The 18,817-nt window shown below is 42.9% G+C and overlaps 1 protein-coding gene and 1 long non-coding RNA gene across 7 annotated transcripts in view; one reads left to right on the forward strand and one right to left on the reverse strand.

The window, feature by feature from the left end:
• The window catches only part of SLC8A1 (solute carrier family 8 member A1), a 303,786-nt gene that overhangs the window by 64,884 nt on the left and 220,085 nt on the right, over positions 1–18,817 (reverse strand). The window lies entirely within an intron of this gene.
• LOC309366124 lies at positions 1,881–11,046 on the forward strand. The gene is made up of 3 exons (XR_014166529.1): positions 1,881–2,402; positions 2,667–2,778; positions 10,818–11,046. It is a non-coding gene; the product is annotated as an uncharacterized lncRNA (long non-coding RNA).

Below are 18,817 nucleotides of genomic sequence, written 5' to 3' on the forward strand. Positions count from 1 at the left end.
TCTCCGGACAGCGCTGGCCCCCGGCCTCTTAAGTGAGATGGGCGCACAACCCTAGAGTCGGACACGACTGGCCCGTACGGGCAGGGGTACCATTACCTTTACCTTTAATTTGGTAATATCACTGTTTGCATTTGATCAAACATGACTCTTAAGTGGAAAGCTACATCTTACACTGCAATTGTGTACCAAAGCACTGATTGGCCCTTTCTCTGTTCAAAGTAGTCTTGAGAAGGTGTTTTTCACTGGAGAAGGCAGAGGTAGGGGAAGGGAGGGTTTAATATTCCTGTGCTACCTCTTTTGCTGTTAAATTCTGGCCAGCTGTTTTTATCTCCCAAATCTGTTTACAATGGTATAGAACACTAGAATTGAGGGCATTTAAACTACAGTTGGCTTACTCTTAGGGCTAGGTAATGAAATGTGTGTGCTTCTTTCTCCTAGCTTTAAAGGGTGCAAGATTCCAGAATGATTGTGAGCTGCTTCCTTTCAGCCAACTTTTCTTACTTGAGCTGGCCAATTCTGAAAGAGTGGTTCTAAAAATAAAAAATAAACCACCCCTGCCTTCATTTCATGACGTGATACATGGAAATGAGATCAAGCTGCATTAAAGGGCTAAGAAATTATCTCCTCCCCGGGAGCACAGCCCTTAGCTATTGGCTTGCAATCCCCAAAGAGAAATACCTGGCAGAGAAATGGAGACAGTAAATCACAATGAGATTTAATTCTCTGCTCCAGGGCCTGTTTGATGGAGCTCCATACGCTCTTATATACTTAGGAGTATGCCAGCTCTCTGGAGTGGGCTGTGTTATCTGAAGAATGAAAACATCACTCGTAGCAGGAATTATGAGATCCTTCTGAGAGCCCTACCCAATTGTGCATTGCTCTTTCAAATTGGATGCCCTGCCCTCTACTGTTCGCCCTTCCCCACTCTCAAAGAACAGTGGTGCCAAAATATATGAAAAATTGGCATGCCCACCAACAAACATTAGACGTAACACATCAGCTAGAATTTAATAGTCAGTCTAATGACTTCTATGAAAAATTTATTGCATGTCATGTTATTTAGTAGCAGCATTGACAAGAAACTAGTAAGGGAATTTTGATTACTGTCACTAATGCAAAAACGCAGGTTGGCTGTGCAACAAATGCCACAGCCTTATCACTAAGAGTAACATGGAGGCAGGCTTTTTCACTGGTGGCTCCCGTGTTGTGGTCCATGAGAAGCCCATCAGTATTGGCATTCTGCCGGCTCTTGAAGACACACCTTGAGCTTGGAACTTTCAGATCTAATGTTCTAATTGTTCTTTTAACTGTTTTAATTGTTATGCTTTTCAATGAGCTTGTTGTATCGTATACTTTAATTATGAATGTTTTTAATGTTTTGGTGAAATTTTCTTATTGTATCATGTATGGCTATTTTATAATTGATTTCCTACTTATAAACTGCTTAGAAACCATTTTTGGCATGCAAGTAGTAAATACTATTACTGCTGCTACTACACTCAAACCCCAACAGGAATCATCTTGTTCAGGATTCCAGCCAGCCAGCCAGCCAGCCAGCCAATAATGCCTTCTTCTGGGTTACTACAAACTGTTAGGAGTTCAAGTAAGTGAAATCAATATCCTCTATCTATTTTCCATTTTTCTTTTCCAGCTGACATTCAACCTTCATTGGCTCCTGATAGAAAGTGAGCATGCCAATCCTCATTGGCCTTTTTGTGTGTGGGTTTTGCCACTTTTGGTGGCTTTAAAATATTTTTGGTACTTCTGCAAACCCTGACAGTTCCCCCCTCTCGCTTCTCTTGTGGCTTACTCCTGCTGTCCCAGGGGCACTGAATCCCCTATCAAAAGAGTTATGCCCCTGCAAGAATGAGAGAGTGCCACCACCACTTGTGATGTTGTGGCTAGTCGACAGAGCAGGAAGTTGTGTCCTATTGTGCTGAGGTCTTTGGGAATATGGAAACAAAGAGGCTGGGTGTTTAACACAGACAACAGCCAGAGCTTATTGATGTATCAGCTCACAGTTCCCAAGAGCAAAAATGGACTGCCTGCGTTTTTCATTGAGGTTCCTCACATCTCCAGATCCAATTCACAAGTTGTGATGAATCGGCAAGTATTTCTCCCCTGTGGAAACTTGCCTACTGGGTTGCTATAGGGTAGCGACTGATGGTGCGCTAGCGATCCCGTTTCAAATCCCAAGTTTGCCATGAATCCACTACTAGGTCAATACATTTTGTCACCTGAGACAAACCACAAAACGGCGTCCCACTCCTCCAGGGAAGAAGGGGTGAGTGAAGATCCACATTGGGAACAAGGAAGAGAATGGAATCAACCTTACCTGACAGTTGAAGTGGCAGCCAAAGGCCATTGCAGGGGGAGAAAGGGCCTGCTCTGAATCATGCTAGGTGAGTCCAGAGCCCAAGAAACCCCAGAGGGGAGCCCCTGTCATTTCTTCCCTAGGGATGGGAGGAGACCAGCAGCGACTCCTAATGCCCAGAGGGGGCTACTGTGGATCCTGCCTCCCGAGGCAGTCGCCTCACCTTGCCTCATGGGTGGGCCAGCCCTGTACTAGGTGGCTTTTGGGTGGAATTAGACATTACAAGAAATGCAAAGTTTGTGTTGTGATATTTCTTCTTCTCCTCTCTTCCCTCCCCTCCCCCACATAATAGCAAACACAGATTGTGTGGGCCAAGAGGAATGGAGCTGAAAGCGGGCGACTAAGAAGCAAAATGGAGAAGTCAGCATTCTCAGGGAGCCCCAAGGTTTTCAGAAGTATGAAAAGTAAGCTTTTGAAGAATACATTAAATAGCACCCCCCAAAAAAAAACCTGCCCCAAAATGACTTAGCATGAAAGGGATTTTCTTTCTTATTTTAAAGGGGGAAACAAATGGAAAACTGGGGGCGGAATAGAATCCACATCTGCATTATAATTAAAAGCACTATTAGACCACTTTTGGTGTCTTCCTCCAGACAATCCCGGGAATTGTTGTGTGTTAAGGGAGCTAAGAGTTGTTGGGAGACCCCCCTATTGCCCTCACAGAGGTACAATTCCCAGAGTGGTTTAAAAATCAGTCCCTCTTCCCAGGGAACTCTGGGAACTGTAGCTCTGTGAGGGGAATGTTGGTTATCCAAACAATTCTCAGCACCCTTAAACTACAGATAATTTGTTCTCAAAACTGTGGTGGCAAATTAGCAGTGTGTGTGTGTGTACACACACACACATGCAGGTGTGATGATACTTGCATGTCCTCTGTAGAAAACAGGCATGCTTATTTCCTTATGCAAACGGTTTAGAGGCAATGTCACATTTGAAGTGTAATTATGGGTTGATGGGCTTTGTTCACACAGTATGGTGCACGTTCCCCTTGGTAAGAGAGCAAAAGAGGACACTGCTCCAATTGGCACCTATTATGGCTTGTTTACGAAACAATGATTTAGAAGTTGTCATTTGAGGATTAGCAACCCCTGCCCGCACAGATAAGGAATCCGTGGGCATTTCAGCAACAACCCATTGTGGTCTCCGCTCACTCGCAGTTTCTGCAACTCCAAACTGACAATGAACGCATGAAGCATGCTGCTTTACCGGGGGTTGTTTATTTTCTTTAAACTAACATCAAAACCCTGAATCATCACTGGAAGGCAGACACACAGCAGAGATGTTGTTGCCTTGGCATAACAGGCCGTGTCGATTGTGTGTGCTGCAATTCTCTGGGTGGGCCCTCGACCTGTCCATAGCAGACAATGGTGGTCAGTTTCTCAGGACATGGGGAGGAACTGGCAGTCTCTCAGCTGCGGGAAACATGGTATAGCGCATGCGGGAAGCAGTCCAGATCTGCTCCAAGACAATGGCCAGCCACGTTTTCCTGCTACAGGTATGCTGGACACCTATTGGCCAGAATGGATGGCTCTGCTGACTGGTTCTCTATCCTAAGCCCTAATGAGGTGGAACCTCCATACCTGCCAGAACATACGGTGCCAGATGTTGGGCAGAAGGGCATGATTTGTGGCAAAATGAATCAAATCAGCACCTTTGCTGGTCTTGAAAGACCTACATTGGCTCCCAGTACGTTTCCAAGCACAATTCAAAGTGTTGGTGCTGACCTTTAAAGCCCTAAACGGCCTCGGTCCAGTATATCTGAAGGAGCATCTCCACCCCCATCTTTCTGCCCAGACACTGAGGTCCAGTGCCAAGAGCCTTCTGGCAGTTCCCTCACTGCGAGAAGCCAAGTTACAGGGAACCAGGCAAAGGGCCTTCTCGGTAGTGGCGCCCACCCTGTGGAACACTCTCCCACCAGATGTCAAAGAGAACAACAACTACCAGACTTTTAGAAGACATCTGAAGGCAGCCCTCTTTAGGGAAGCTTTTAATGTTTGATGCGTTACTGTATTTTAATATTTTGTTGGAAGCAGCCCAGAGTGGCTTGGGAAGCCTAGCCAGATGGGTGGGGTATAAATAATAAATTATTATTATTATTATTCTATTGTTATTAATCTGGACCATGGGTTGGAGGTTCCCCCGAGCTGGTATAGCTGATTTTGCAGCTCACAGCACAGGAATGGTACATTTAAAAGCTGTCTTTGTGTTCTGATTAACTGCATGTACTGGCATGGGTGCATATGTACCAGATGCTTTGCTTTAACAAATAACCAGCCACCACATTGGGCCTTGCTGCTACTGAATGCAAGAAATTGATATTTATGATGCAACAAAGCACGGTGTACACGGACAGAAAAGCTGTTTGTTAGGATGAAGGTTGAAGCTGCCTGAAGCAAGTGAGGCAGAACAGCATAAAAGAGAAAACACAGAAGGAACAAAAGGAGAGAAATGTCAGTTTCCTATAACTGATACTGTACTAGTTTTATCTTTTCATTTCCCAGTTTGAGGGAGCAGCAACTGGCTGGGGGGCACCTTGCCTATCCTGAAATTAACCCCTGACTGGGTGGGGTGAGGAGAACCAGCTTTGGGGACATTTTGAGAGGACAAACCATGATAAGAGGGGAAAGGTCAAACACCCTGTGCATACCCATTATTCCTGTGCTGCTGACTGTAGCTGTTTTTAATTTAAAAACTGTATTTCCAGGGAAAATTACATAGAACTCTATTCAACATATAGTTTGGCCTTCTCAGGTGAATCTGATCCTGACTGTACCACTTCAGATAGTAGCTGGCAGTTCATGTGACATGCAAAAATAATAATTTTAAAAAAATCCCTGCACACAAAAAGCTAGCACGTGGTGAAGAGTTCTCTCAGATGTGCTAGCTTTCTGTGAACAGGGAGTTTTTTGTACAAAGCTGTTCACGAGGGATACAGCCCACACACAGATTTGCCTCTTCAGTGAGAGCTAGGTATCAGTGAAAGGGGAAGGAAAACAAGTAAGGAAGTGAAGTTAATATTTAGTGATAAATGGCTGCTGCAAAGTGTATCTCTATGGGCAGATTCATGCACGAGTCAGAAGGTATTTATGTGAAGAACGGCAAGGCCTGACACACTGTATATGAAGGCTAGTGGAGGGAATAGCCAAAACAGTTTTCTGTTGGGTTTTGTTTGCATTTTAAAGCAAACCTGTCCCCTGCCTTTCCCATTTCTCCTTATTTAGCTGCTTTGCAACCTTTACTCCCAGGGCTCAGACAGTTTTTGCCCTGTAAGCATTGTATTTGTAACCTGTTGCAGGATGTGGTGTCCAGAGAACCCCAAGCTAAATATACTGGTAGTTGCCAGTAGTTGAGAGGGGCAAATCTGTCAATTTTGCTTTCTTTCTGTTCCTCAATGATTGCAGTCTTTATTTCAGTCCTCTACATTTCCACATCATTTTGTGAATCTTTTTTAAGTCCTCATGAAAAACCACCTGCAATTTAGTGCAAATCCTCCCCAAATATACACTTTTGCATGCTATTTTGCCTAATATGCACATTTTGTGCAAAGCAACAGTGGTGTAGCGTGGAGGGTGCAGCGGTGGCCGGCAACATCTGGGGGTTAGGGTTAGGGGGCGCAAATCCACGGGTTAGGGGGCGCAAATCCACGGGTTAGGGGGTGCAAATTACTTGCCTTGCCCCGGGTGCTGACAACCCACGCTACGCCACTGCAAAGCAATGCCCTCTAATATAATGCATTCTTGCATGCTGTTTTCTCAAATATATGTACTTTTGTGGACTCTCTGTATGCATTTTTGAACACATTACTTGGCTAGAGAGAACAGTACTGCAAGATTTGGAGAAATGTGTGTTTCAGAGGATGTCTGTATTTCAGTTTGTGATTTGTTTTGGAAAGCGTAAATTGGATAGGATGGTCCTTAAATGCAACCTGAACTGCAGTTCTTCCCCCGTGAGTGGGAGAGCTTAAAACCCATTCCTGTCTTTGCTCCCCTGTAGTTACTACATCTGAATTAAAGGTCATACACATTATAAATCTGGCAGAACTTCAGAACATTAGATTTCTTGACTTCAAACATTTTTCAGATTTCACATCTGTACTTGAAGGAAATGTGTCTCCCCCCCTTTTCTTAAAAAAAAAAAAGGTTATATATGAAATCAAGTGAATGTATTTTAATGTCACACAGGATGTGGTGGTGTAATTGTGGACTGTGCCACTTTAGAATTCAGGCAGCCCACTGGGGAAGAAAGTATGTTCAAATTTGTAAGGAGTGGGAAGAGAAAAATGTAGTGTTTGCAATAAGAGCAGCGGCAATGCACGATAAATTCCTTGAAGCTTTACAAAAACAAGAAGATTAAGGTGTATGCTTTATTCTGAAGTAGATATGTAAGTTAACTCAAAATAGGGAAGCTTCTTAAAGCACGCTATCCACTACTAACAAAACTCAAATTAGTGCTAAAGTGCCCATGATGAAGACTGATCCAAAACTGACTTTTTACTAGCTGTAAAAACTTGCAGGTGTTGTTCCCCATAAGATAAAAGTGAGAAGAAAGCATATGTCAGCCACATTTCAGATCTGCCGGTGCTTTAAACATTTCCCACGGAATCATCAGCACTAAATATAGTAAGTTCAACGGTGCATTCCCCCCCCCTCGTCCGGATGGTAGTAGGGAGAAGCTGCACCTGTTGAATGTCTACCTAACAAGCTGTTATAGCAATTTAAAGCATTTCAGAGCAGTCCTTTAGTAGCAACTTGGATGGCGGGTGAAAATCAAACAGGTCCACCTTCTTTCCATCACCATACCATTAAAAGGTACACTGGTTTGTTTGTTTGCCAGTGCCTGCCTCCAAGTCTGAAAAACGTACGGTCGTCTGGAAGAGAGCGGCAGCAAACCACCTCAAACACTCTTAAAATGCTGCGTTTTTCTCCACCCCTAAACAACCTTCCCTTAAGTGTCTCTCTAAGAGGGTCGAACCACGGTAGCGGCATTTCATCCTGTGAATGTTTAACGCATCACTATCAATCTTGTGCAGCTCTATGAAAAATGAAGCTGAAATCTTTCAGAAGGAGGCCGGTGAACAGCATTCTTTTTTTTTTTTCCTTTTTAAAGAAGATCGCTTTTTGAAAAATGGTTCTTTGTTCCTGAATAAGTAATAAAGTGAAGCTGACTAAGTGAGTCAGGGCTTGGGGTGCTGGTCGCAGAAAGGCTGTAGAGCGGCACACTAGTAAAATACTCTGCTTAGGGTTGACTAAGTGCTGTGCTGTTTCTTTGAATAATTAATACCACTAACGAATTCTGCCAACTCCGTTTAGAGGTAAGTCGCTCGGTGCAATCTTTACATTGTGGCATGCATAACTTTTGCATCGTCTGCCTGTGAAACAATGGTACTGTGAAAAGGAACTGTGGGTTTTTAAAACCAAAGGACCACAATGTTCATTATTGTTCTTTTCACATGGAAACAAGCTGGGGTGTTTCTACTTACTCAAAGTATGTGGCTCTCCCAGGCCTGCTGATATTTCTTCTCCCTTGTATGTGTGTGTGGATAGTACCATAAGGAGTAGCACTCAGAGAGCTGGGTCTGCTATTAGTATACTTCATTGCAAGCTGGCTTGGGGGGGGCTCTTTTTAGGACTGAAAAGCAGGTTATAAATACATTTACCCAAAAAAGTCGATGAGGATAAACAACAGTAATTTTCTCTACTCATTTGGCTGTCAGTGCCTGTTTTTTTGTTCATTGGCTTGTGTCTGGACCTAAGCTTCTCAAAAAAATCAATAATATATTACAGACACAAATAATTGCTTCAACTTAATTTAAAAAACAAGCCATATATATATATGGGTGGGGAGTGGGGAAGAAACAAGATTCTGGGCAATTCTTGTTTTTCCCACTTGAGATTCTCCGAGGAGCAAATTCTGAGGAGGTAAAACATGCTTTTGCAGACACCAGAACATTTGTCTGGAGACTGGTGATGTGCCTTAGTGAATTATAATTCAAAATAGAACAACAAGCAGAGCCTCTAATTATAATCATAGTAGAAAGAAAGAGGGGGAGTTGGGGAGAGCAGAATGCTCCTGGCGTTTTCTTGTTAGGCCTAATGGTCAGGAGAGACGGAATGACTCAGGCCATCAGTAATGGCGCAAGGGGATCTCTGTGTCTCCTCCTTGCACTTTCCGGGGCCATTGAGGCAGACAGGTGCCAACCGCCTTCAGCACCAGCAGCTGATAGGAAATGTAGGAAAAGTGGATAGGCTTAATCAATCTACAAATGCCTACACTGCAAAACTGCCCTGGCAATTGGCAGTAATTGGCTGCCACAGAGCAGGGAAAGCTGCGAGGCTTGTAGCTGGCAGGAGCTAGTGGGTCTTTCTCTGGCTTAAGCGAGTGTGAAGTCAGCCTAAAACCTTTAGAAATAAAGGGGATTTTAAAAAATAAACTCAATGGATGATTAAGAAAGGATCGGGACTCAATGGGCTCATACAAAGGCTAAAGGTGCAATCCTATGCCTGCTTACCTGGAGTAAGCTCCAATGAACTCAGTGGCACCTACACCTGAGTAGACATGCATAGGATTGCATTCCTAATGAGCTAGGCAGTCCCAATCAACTGAAAGCGTTGGAAAAAAATATTTCGGATCTCAAGCCTTGGGGTCCTAACCTGTGTGTTTGCATGGAAAAAGCTTTCTCACTCGTAAATCTGTGGTATTTCCAATCAGATTAAAATCAAGTGGTTTTTCTAGGAGTTGTTGTTGTTCTGTAAAGATGTCTGAGGGCAGAACAGGCTACAGAGGGAGACACTTCAGGCCCCGGACCTGAAAGAGAGGAAGAGGAAGGGACAGACGCTGCAACAGCTTCGCAGCAGCTGCCCAGTACCATTGTAGTAAGCTCCCATCCTCCTTTCACTCTAAGGTCATGCTGGGCTTTACATGTAGCTGAACAGAAAGCAACAGACTTGGACTTGGAAGACATCTGGAGGAGGAGATTTAGGTGGAGGGACCAAGAGCCAGTCTTGGCAACATCGCCACTGAGCTCAGCCATGCCTGCGTTCTCTCTACTTGTATACAGTCGTACCTTGGAATGTTTTGACTCCCGAGCGCCGCAAACCTGGAAGTGAGTGTTCCGGTTTGCGAACTTTCTTTGGAAGCCGAATGTCCAAATGTCGGAAGCTGTGCCTTGGTTATCAAACATTTTGGAAGTCAAACAGACTCCCGGAACAGATTACGTTCGGCTTCCAAAGTACAACTGTACAATTTTACTGACTAAACCGCTGACTTTACTTTCAGTCTCTGAGTCTCCTTTCTGACCTGCTGATGGCCCAGCCCTGACACAAGCCTACCTTCTGGCCTAATTTGAACAGAAGGAGGGGACTCTGTGATCATATGCATGCTCACTTAATGCCGCTTCTCGTGTCCATTCCCACTATCAGAAACACCCCCAGACACAACCCCTTGGCAACCTAAATGTTCCCTTGACTACTCCTCTAGATCTTGCACCTGTGATTTAAACATTATTTTTCCATCGGAAGGAGCGTGAGGTATTTGAAACCAAGCTGGATGGCGAGGTGAAGGGAACCGCTTATCTGGAAAATAACAGTTTGGGAAATGGATGTGTTCTGGGTCTGAGACAGATGCACACATCCTTTTGAAGGTGGAAAATGTTTAGCTGAGTTAAAAAACCAAACCAAACACCGCAGAGCTAAATGGTTTAGCTTTGAGTTATCTGAAAGACCATTTAAACCCATACTTCACGTTTTCAGAAAAGCCTTGAAAACCCACTTGTTCTCAGTGGCACACTCCTAAGTGATATTTCATCTCATTACTGAGCTCCTTTGGCTGGCAAGCCTTGTTAAAACTGTGCTCTATTTCTGGCCTAGATATGCATTTACTATTGCTAAAAATGTAATTATAGTGGAAATTTGGTGTTTATTTCATCTCACTGCTGTTTAAAGTTGCGTTTTTATTTCTGTGCAAGCCACCTTGAGTAAGATACACTTGTAAAGGAGGATGCTGGGCACCAAAAGAATAGAAAAAAAAGAGGAATGTTCTCACAAAATGTTTTCTACCTGGTCAAATGGCTATTTTTAGCATGTAAATCAAAACTGGTGAATGTTCACCAGAGCCTGAATACAGGAATAGGGAAGCTGTGGTTAACCAAGATGGCTAAAGGTTAAGGGTCCAGTGTGGTTGTAATAGTTAGAGTGTCAGACTAGGACCTGGGAGACCTGGTCCCTACTCAGCCATGAAGCTCACTGGGCGACCTTTGGGCAGGTCTTTCAGCCTAGCCTACCTCACAGGGTTGTTGAGAGGATAAAACGAAGGTGAGGGAGAACTATGTAAACAACCTTGTGCCTCTTGGAGGACAGTTGGGATTAAAATGCAATAATAAAAATAAAGGATGATGGGAGTTGCAGTCCTACAGCCTTAATATGTTTCCCCGCCTCTTCCATTGCAGGTTTCGAGACCAGCTCTCTTGCTCTTTGCAGAATCAAGCCTCCAGCTGATGATCACTGGCACTCTTGTCTTGTCATGCTTTGACTTTAAAGGCCTGTCATTTCTGAATGCCATAATCAACTGTGACAATTTATTTTCCACAGCTCGTTGGTTCAAAGGGTCTTTCTGGGACATTTAGTTTATTGCACTGCCATAATTGAAAATTATCTGACACCTGCAATTTTTGGAAACCAGGACGTAAAGAGTGTGAAGTGTTTAATATTTAATTTGACGACAGGAGAGGTTTTTATTCGGCAGCTAATAGCCGCATCTTGCCACCTTCAGCCAATGTTAGGTTTCATCCCCAGCAGCAACTAGTTTCTCTGAAAGAGACACCACTTTGCTGGATGATTACAGCCGGCAAATCTCGGCCAAATGGGAAGCAGCTGGGGAGACAAGGAGTCTGTAATTAGCAGGCCAAGTTTTCTTTTTGCCCTATAGCCCAGCGAAAGAAAGCAATGATGAAAAATTAAAGGGGAATGTTTATGTATAAATAAAATTAGCCTGGGAAACAGAAAGCTCAAATGGGCCAAAATGCAGAGTTTGGAATGGAAGATGGAGCAAGCTTGTTTTCTCCTGCTCCAGAGGGTAGGACTTGAACCAGTGGCTTCAAGTTGAAGGAAATGAGATTCCAACTAGCCATACGGAAAAGCTTTCTGACAGTAAGAGCTGTTCAACGGTGGGATAGTCTCCCTCGGGAAGTTGTGGACTTCCTTTGAGGTTTTTAGTCAGAGGTTGGATGGCCGTCTGCCATGGATGCTATACTCGAGATTCCTGAATTGCAGGGGGTGGACTGGACATAGGCGCCGACTCCATGGGGCCTGAGGGGGCCCGAGCCCCCTCAAAAATTCGTTTTGGGGGGCTCAGCCCCCCCAATAATTTAAGAAAATTATTAGTTATATTATGCTTTGTAAAATCACAAAATTATGTTGGTATTTTTTTATTTTCCTTGTTTGACGATAGTTACCTTTTAAAATACATTCAGTAATGAGTTAAAACAAAGCCACTCCCGACCTAGAGAGGGGGTGGGGTTGCGGGCTCTCGACCCATCAACAATCTCACAGGGCTGGCATCAGCCCCGCGAGAAGCAGGGATTCCCCCTAGCTCATTAATATTCACCGCCCACGGCAGCAGCCAATCGGCTGCCGCAAAGGGCGGGCCCTCACAGGTTCACTTAAGGTCGGGGCAGCCCGGGGCTCGCCCCTTTCGTTCCCCCAGCAGCAGCGGTTTGGAGGTCTTGGCCCCCCCCAATATTTTTTATAAGTCGGTATGGGCCCCCGCCCCCCAATATTTTTTATAAGTCGGCGCCCCTGGGACTGGATGACCCTCAGGGTCCCTTCCAATTCTACAATTATATGATTCTATGACGCTTCCCTTCAAATGTCCCTGGGTGCACCAGGCATGCTTGTTCCTCCCTGCAACCTTCCCACATTGAGCAGGACATATTGATGGGGGCTTCTAACTGTGCATAGCTTAAAGTGCTTAGAGCATGGGTAGGCAAACTAAGGCCCGGGAGCCGGATCTGGCCCAATCACCTTCTAAATCCGGCCCACAGATGGTCTGGGAATCACCATGTTTTTACATGAGTAGAATGCAAATGCATCTCTGGGTTATTTGTGGGGCATAGGAATTCATTCTCCCCCCCTTCAAAATATAGTCCAGCCCCAATTATTTAGTTATAAATAATTGGCCATCACTAAAATAGATCAGGAACTGATGACAAGAGAGATTAAGAAAAACAAATTTGCAGGAGAATTATTTTATTGTAACTAAATAAGCGGTTATAAAATTTGGAAATAAGATGATAATTTGCTGGACAAAATTCATTAATGATGCAAATGGGAGTGGGAGGCGTGAGGAAGTTCAAAGAGGATATGAAATTTTGTTAAACAAAGTAATACTGTTTATTGTTATTGGATGTTTTTTTTCTTTTCTGTAAAAACCTTAATAAATATTTATAAAAAAACAAAAAAACAAAATATAGTCCAGCCCCCAACAAGGTCTGAAGGACAGTGGACCGGCCCCCTGCTGAAAAAGTTTGCTAACCCCTGGCTTAGACTGCACTTGCATGATTGGGAATGCTGGTAATTCTCCTTCAGAGCTTCAGACTGTGGAAGGATTGGAAAGGGCAGGGCCAGTACCAACACCAAAACACACATTTCCACCCCAAAACCTTTCAAATGTACAAAGAGGGCTTCGAGCAATGGGGTTTAAGCAGCATGGGATTGCTGTTTGGGGATCCATCTATTCTATGCACATCGAAGACATACAATTGCTTTTGGGAAAACCACTTTGCTCGCGTGTGGAGCTACGGATGCACTCTGCCGCTGTTTCCACCAAGAGTTGCGCTTATAAAAAATAATGGCTGCAACCTTTCCAGCAAAAACAAGCTAACCCTGTTTTGTGCACCTGTCACAGTTGTCATGGCGACAGCCCTCCAACACGGGCAACCATTCTATTATTGAAATGGGTGTCATTCCCGTGATGGGTTCTTTTATGAAAGGGTGCCCAGAGATGAGAGGGACTTGTAAACGTGTGTTTGTGTGGGAGGTTTACAAATTATTTATCAAAGTTTCCCAAGTTAAATCACACGGCAGAAGCCTTCGTGTAAAAACAGCAATCCTGTCCAGGGAAGGCTGAAAAGTGGCTGTTTAGGATTGTAGCAGCTTGCCTGAGCTGTACTCTAAAGATGACATAAGTCAGGCTCTTTGCCTGCTCAGTGCAATGTCCGCATCTTTTCCAAGTGGTCATTTATGCACCAACAAGAAAGAGGACAAGAGAGAAATCACTTTGTGTAAAATTTGCATAGGCTAATTTATGTGCATAGGTACAAATTTAGAAATAATTACTGTATTTAGACGGAAATGCAATGGCAGTATTTGCATGAAGCGGTAAGCCAAACTATGGCTTAGCACAAAAGTGCTGACTCTTTGCTCCTTCCCAGTCCTTTTAACTCACTGGAGCACAGAGAGGTGAGCTTCTCTCTGAAAGGCAGCCCATTCACGTGGTCCTGGAAAGCTAAAGTTTACTGTGATGTGCAAACAGGGCCGGTGACTCCAGCCGACAAAAGACAGGAAGAAGGAAGTGTTGAAGTATTAAATGGGCTAGTGAGAAACTTTGGCCTTCATCATGGAAGAGATGCTTCTTTGAAACATGTTTATATGGTGTTTGGTGTTTGCCATTTTTTTGGAAAAAATGTATAAATATTAGTGTGGGGAAAAGAGTTTAAAATTTCAGAAGATAACATCTTCTTAAACGATATACTTAATATATGAGGCTTGACAAGTGGTCAGCATAAATAGATTCTCTGTGCCCTTACAACTGTAAAAATATTGGCATTAATAAATATGGCCCCCCTCTCATCAATGGATAGATGACATGACAACTCTTGCAACCCATGAAAGGATTGCTTTCAGACAAAGATTATGCTTGGATGAATTTAATGATATTTCTGTAACCTTAATTATATTTTATTATTATTTTGCTATTGCTGGTTTCCTCTGCCTTTAAAAATGTTTTTATGTATCCTTTTTCTTTTTCTCTTCCCCTATTCTTTCTTTCTCTGTTTTTACTTTAACTCACTGTAATACTCTCAATAAAATATAAATAAATATTGTGGAAGAGATGAGAGGTTTAGGCATCAAGATGTGATAAACCCACCACTGCTGAGGCCTGATTAGCTGGGCCTTTGAGAGCAAAGGTAACAATACAGGGAGGAAAGAGAGGCCCAGAAAAATGTATAACTGCCCACATGATGTGAGCGGTTGTAAAGCAAAAAGGGCAGATTCCTCCTACTCTTCAAATTGTACATATATCTAAAGTGGGAATTTGAATCTGCATTAAATAAAGGCATTAAATAAAGTGTGAACAGGTCCACAGTGATGGTGTGTACAGAAAAACATTTCAGTTGCAGAAGTAATACCCTGGGGGTTAAATTTAGCTCTGAACTTTAACATATCATTGCTAACAGAGAATGATAGGAATAGGATTGAGAACCAAAGCAGCAATTATATATATAAGGCAGCCTCTACTGTCCGTTACCACGGCGACTCTTTAAACAGAGCTAAACAAAATAATGTTAATGTGGAAAACCGCTTGAGTGCTTTGTGACATGTTTCTGTTTGGATGAGCAGAATGCTGAAAGGGGACGGATCCTTTCAGACTCACTCATCTTAGCTCTAGGCCACAGCACCATAAAACTAACACCAATTACCTAGTCTGAAGGAAATAAGTGATATTTAAAGCACAGGGAACAAATCCCACAGAGAGCTATTTCATCCTCAAGGTTTAAAAATATCACCTAAGGGGTGAGAGATGTTAAAAATGACACCTTTTATTATGTTGGAGGCCAAATCCCATTAAGGATGCCTTCACAAATTCCCTTATAGTTGGTTCCCCCCCTTTTTTTTTTACAAATCCCACCAGGTTCAACTACAGAATCTTATATTGCAGCTTTGATAAACTGATAATAAGTCCAAGTAAATCTCTAAAGACTTAGTTCAGGCACCAAGGAAGAGAGAAATGATGTGTTCTGTGCCGCCTCAAAGTGGGGCCTTTCTATAGGAGCAGACACACAGTTTGAGGTAATTCCCAGCTCTGTAATATCAAACTTATTAGATGTTTAAAAGAAAATGTAGGACCACCTTTTGGGGAAATCAATTTGCTTGTAAACTGTTACCAAGCAGAATTTAGTTATCAACACCTACTTCATGTTTCCTAAAAAGTTGTGCAAATCTGATCACTTAGCCATGTTCAACTAGAGTATTATTTACACTGTTGTTTTGTGCTTGCAACCACATTTAAGCTTTGTACGATTTTCACATGTAAAGGCAAATCTATTTCTATTTAGGGTTCTTCTCATGCTTGTGGCCATGATCATTTATAAGATTAAGTGTGGAGAAATAGGATCTTGTGTGCTAGACGATTTTTCTCTCTCCTTCTTGTCCCTGATGCTCTTTTCTGCATACCTCTGTCTTGTCTCAGCCCCATGTGTCACAAAAAGAAAGTAGCAAAAAATTTCAAATGCCCATGTCTGAAGCAAGATAGGCTCAGGTATGGACTGATGGTTACTAGGCAGACTAGAACAGCTGAGTTTCATCAGATGACAAGGAAGTGCATAACTTGTGGTAAGCAGGGGGTAAAGATTTATATACGAGAAACGATCACAGCTGGTTCCTCATTTACACAGAAAACCCTCCTTTAACTTAACGTATCTGTTAGCGGGAGTGAATTGGCTTATGCTTATATTCAGATTATTTAACAGTTACACAACTATAATTAAAAAAAAACTTAGCATATGCAATTGCCGGGGGGGGGGGGAATCTAACACATTCCTCTCATCCCCACCATGTCAATGTTTTCATCTTCTCCCAGCTTCAGAGGTGAATTATTTGCTGGGAGAAGATAGCAGCAACTGATGTTTGCATGAAGAGTGATGCCATCAAAGAGGAAATATGGGGTTGAAGAACATAAATAAAGTCTCTGTTTAACATGGTGCAGTTCCCCGGGCTATTAGTCTCTGCAGGCACATGGATTTCAACTTGTTGCCGCAAGAACGGCAAGCTCATTAAAAGAATATTGACATCCTTCCTCATTAACTCACACTGTATGTATATGGCTAATGAAAGGCTGCAACAAATGCTTTTCCAGCACCGTAATCTGTTATGTGTCCTCCACATGCTCACATACGCGAGCAGACAGACAGACAGACTGTGGCCATTTACCAAGAGAACAGATGGCATTTTGTGGAACTGTTTGGATCATTGAGTGCCTTAAGCTACAGGAAACCAATGCTTTTGTGAGGATCCTTCCATTCCTCGCTTCGGCCCTCCTTTTGCCTGTATATGGCTGGATCAACACTTCATGAAACAATACACAAGTCCTTGCCTACCTGATGCCCTCCAGATGTTGCTGGGCTGGGGTTGCTGGGAGTTGTAGTTTGGCAACACCTGGAGGATGCAGGTGCAACAACGCGAACTGAAACACAGTTATCCTTTGAAATCCACACTTCTCCACATTTTGCAACACAGTTCTCCAACCAAAGCATTTGTGCAAAGAAGTTTGCATTAGGGGGAGGTGTACAAAAATGCATGTATTAGTATAAAAATATTAGGGAAATGTGTTGTCAAAAGTGTGCATGATGGGCAAAACTGAATAGAAGGATGTGCATGTTTGGAGAGATGTTCATGAACAGTTTTAGTGGATTTTTTTTAAAAAAAGAATAGGGGAGAATGGGGTAAAGCATTGTCTTCATGCCATTCACCCTGTTCTCTTAGAATGGCAATGGCACTCACCTGAGATGTGCTGGACCTGAGAAGCGGTGAGCTCCTGCTGAAATAAAGCCTTGGCTGTTGTTATTTGAATTATTCATATACTGTTAGTAAAAAGAGGCATGGCAGAAAAGAAGGGAGTCATAATTCAGTGATGGAACACATGGTTGGTGCTTCTTGTGTTCTTAGGTTGACAAAGACAGAACCTTTTCAGTTGTGGCCCCACGTGTGTGGAATTACCTCCCTCTTAGACCTCCTCTGCTTGGCTCTGCCTCAGCAGCCTTTAACTGGACCCTAAGGACTTCTTTTTTAAAATCTGCTAAACTTTTTATTAATTTTTTTCTAGCCCCCTGCTTTTTATGATTTTATTTGCTGCTATTTTTATCACTTTCTTTTAAATGTTTTTACTGTAAGAGTTGAAATATAATAATTGGATAAACCACTTTAATTGAAATTATGGGGCTTCGTAGCAGCTTCACCATGATTATATTGTGTCCATAATTATTGCAGATCCTCTATCTTTGGACTCTTCCATTGGCTGCTTCTGTTTTGCAGCCATTGCAGAGCTTCTATTATGCTGTGCATAAGACCCAAATAAAGTAGAGAGGAAACTGATTAATTAGATCAAGGAAACAATAAAAACAATTATGTACAAAATCACTCTAAAATTCACCAAGTGGAATTAATCCCCAGAGAGAGGCAACTTTCTTCAATTGCTCTCAGTTCAAGTTAAATGAGGTTCTGTGGTTAAATGCACACGTGTGCGATTTTGTTTTCTTTTGTTTGGAGACAAAAAGTTTCTCTCCGCCTCCCCTTTAATCTCTCCTCCCCATATATGTATCAAGGAAACAAAGAAAAGTTAGGTTTTTTGGGAAAAACAGACCAATGATGCAGAGAGGTGAAGCAGCAAAACAAAAACATAGGAAATAAAGTATTATTCAGTGGTCGCTCTTCAGTTTTTGCCAAAATCAGGAGACACATGTCTACACTCATCTCACATCTTGTAGAATAAGGACAGGGCAATCTATGGCCTGCCAGATATTGCTGGACTACAACTACCATCAGTCCTAGCCAGCATGGCCCAATCGTGAGGGATGATGGGAGCTGTAGTTCAGGGACATCTGCAGGGCTCCAAGGGTCTACTCCAAGCTAGGCTGGTCAGATGGCAAAGAAAGGAGGAAGTTTCTACCATTTAATAGTACCAGCACAGCTTCTTATATTTGCAACTAAGAGAATTCCCTATTCTACACAGCTATTAAAGGTAAAGGAGACCTTTGTTATGCAGGTTTTAGGAGCAATGGGTAGAATAATGGAATTAGAGAAAGTTTTGAAGACTACCAAGTCCATCTTCAGTAGAGGAAGTCCAGAGTTACAGCATTCCTAGCAGATGACTGTCCAAGTTTATGTTCAAATACTTCCCTTGATGGAAAACTCCCCACCCTTCCACTTAAAAGACTCATGAGGGCACCTACCTAGTTTCTCCTATTAGATTTATAGTGAAGAGCAGATCGAGAGAGATTTCTCCCTGTGAGATGCAGCCTCTCAACCTTCTCCCAATTATAACTATGTCTTATTAAGTTGAATGAACTGCCACAGACATTTACAACTAGCTTCCACTCCTCCCACACTTCACGTCCAGGGTAGAGAACTTGTTGCCATTGGCTTATTTTCATGAAGCTCTTGGTCTGGTTTC

Source organism: Podarcis melisellensis, assembly GCF_964234715.1.
Source record: "Podarcis melisellensis genome assembly, chromosome: 3".
NCBI classification, from domain to species: Eukaryota; Metazoa; Chordata; class Lepidosauria; order Squamata; family Lacertidae; genus Podarcis; species Podarcis melisellensis.